Below are 2,500 nucleotides of genomic sequence, written 5' to 3' on the forward strand. Positions count from 1 at the left end.
AGGATTCTCAATTCCTTTTCCAAGACCAGAAGATGCCAAGCAAATAATAATCTACTCGAATCTTTCGAGAAGCACCTCTTCAGAACGGAGAAGAATATGAAGTTCACGAAAATATATAATGCCCTCCAGATAAAACTGATGAAGATAGAGAGAATCTAGAAATCAAACAAAATATTTGTGGAAGCAGACAAAACATTGAATGCCCAACAACACTTGCAATAATCTACTGACAATTTTACCAGCGAATTTTACTAAAAGAATATTATTAATACTTTTACATTTTATAAATATACAAAGGCTATACCTATAGATTTACATCGTAGGTGGTAGAACCTTTGGGCATTCAAAAGAACGTATTTAACTTTCAAAAATCAGATCCGATCTTCAAGAGTAACCCAACAACCAAAATAGTCTATTCAACGAAAACTGAGCCTGGACGATTCTGTAAAGAAATTAAATGAAAGAAATGAGAACTCCGGAGACTTTTTCGGTGGTTTAATCTTAGGGAATTCAAAAGAACGTATTTAGCTTTCAACAATCATATCTGATCTTAGTGAGTAACCCCATAAACAAAATAGTCTATCCAACGAAAACTGAACCTGGACAATTCCGTAAAGAAATTAAATGAAATAAATGAGAACTCTTGAGAATTTGTAGATTAGCACATTTGAATGTGCTTTAATAGTAAACTAGTTCATATACATCCATGATAAAAGAGAGTGCCCACCTGTTCAGTTGATTTAAGTGGCTACTATTCATACGTTACTGGTTATCAATTCACCACAGGGAAAGTTCACCGTCATCAATTTGCCACAGTGGAAGTTCACCGTCATCAATTTATCGCAGAGAAAGTTCACCGTCATCGATTAACTGCAGAGAAAGTTCATTGTCATCAATTCATTGCAGAGGACGTTCACCGTTATCAATTAACCACAGACAAATTTCACTTTCAACAATTCACCACAGAGGAAGTTCACCGTCATCAAATTACCATTTTTTTTTGTCTTTTTTTTTTTTCAATAAAATTGTTTTTTAAACTCTAGATATATTTTCTCGGTAAACTTTCCTCGCGGTGAACTTTTCTCACGCTGAACTTTTTTTCACGATGAATTGGTGGCAGCGAACTTTCCCTTCGGTGAATTGATGGCGATGAACTTTCTGTTAATCACTTAAACACAAGATTCGACCTTATAAGACAAACAATGAAACATATGATTCTGTATTACACCCTTCTTATAAATGAGAATAGCTTTGTATTGTCTCTTTTACGTACTATTGGACTGTGTTCCTGGAGGACCAGTGGCTTGAAAGGTTTTTCAATTAAAAAACTTTAATCCTACAACTTATATTTCAAGTCTGGTACTTATTCTATCGACCTCGAGAGCGCAAGCAAACCAGAACCAGTTGTCAAGCGGTGGAGGGCAAACACAGCCCTCTTCCCAACACACACACAATGAAGCTGTTTTCGCGCAATATTTTCCAAACAATTTTTTGAATACACCTCGAAACCAACGTTTTTCTACCAACCAAATCAAAATATAGCAAAAATAGTTTCTTCTTACACAAAAGCAAAAGATAATTAGTTCTATGCAAGCCGTTGCTTATATCAGACAATTTTTTTTTATTTTATCGCTGAAATAAAAGTCACTTTACATGCCGTTTCTGCATGCTTTTCCTTTATCAGCGTCCGACAAGTTAATATTTTAATATTGAATTCGTGATGATTTGTCTCACATAGAAACCGTAAAAATTTTGAAAATTCATTGCACTTACATTTTTATGACAAATGAATGATTGAGCTTATAAAATCGATTTTTAATATCAATTGACTTGACACAATGTAAACTTGAATTTCATCTGTGCCGTAATCTATAGAATTTACCAAATAGTTACTCCCTAGAGAGCAATTCTCAAGAATTCTGAAGACATGTCATTGTTGTGAGGCAACGTTCTTTTCATTTAGCCTTGTTGCTTGATAACATGTTATATCAACTTTAATATCTTACAATGCTTATGCCAGAGCGGAAAAGGGTAACACGTTAACCTAAGGAATTCTCTGGCTGTATTATTTCTTACTGCAAGACTCATTTCTGTGTTGAACCATAAAATATTTATTTCCCATGTTTTTTGTAATACTTTATGCCATAAATGCTTGCCTTATCGGAGAACCAACGTGTTTCAGAGCTTCTGGGCGATATGATGCCCCGTTACCCTCATAAAATTGCATTTGTTGTGAGATATCAAGAATATCCGTTTATTCGCATCGACCAACTTCATCACATCACCTGGAGAGTTATTAGATGACATCTATGTACAGTACTCATTCATTCGTTTTGTGGTATAGTTTACGGCTATTATAGTCCAGCTTCAAGGTGGTACCTAGAAATCTAACAGCGATATGGCTAGTATATACGATTAAACTAAGTCCTCTTTGTTGAAGTACTTTAAGCAAAATTTTCATAATCTAAATTATGACAGTTGCAATATCTTAACAGAACCA

Source organism: Octopus bimaculoides, chromosome 13 (genome assembly GCF_046866305.1).
Source record: "Octopus bimaculoides isolate indiv1 chromosome 13, ASM4686630v1, whole genome shotgun sequence".
Classification (NCBI taxonomy): domain Eukaryota; kingdom Metazoa; phylum Mollusca; class Cephalopoda; order Octopoda; family Octopodidae; genus Octopus; species Octopus bimaculoides.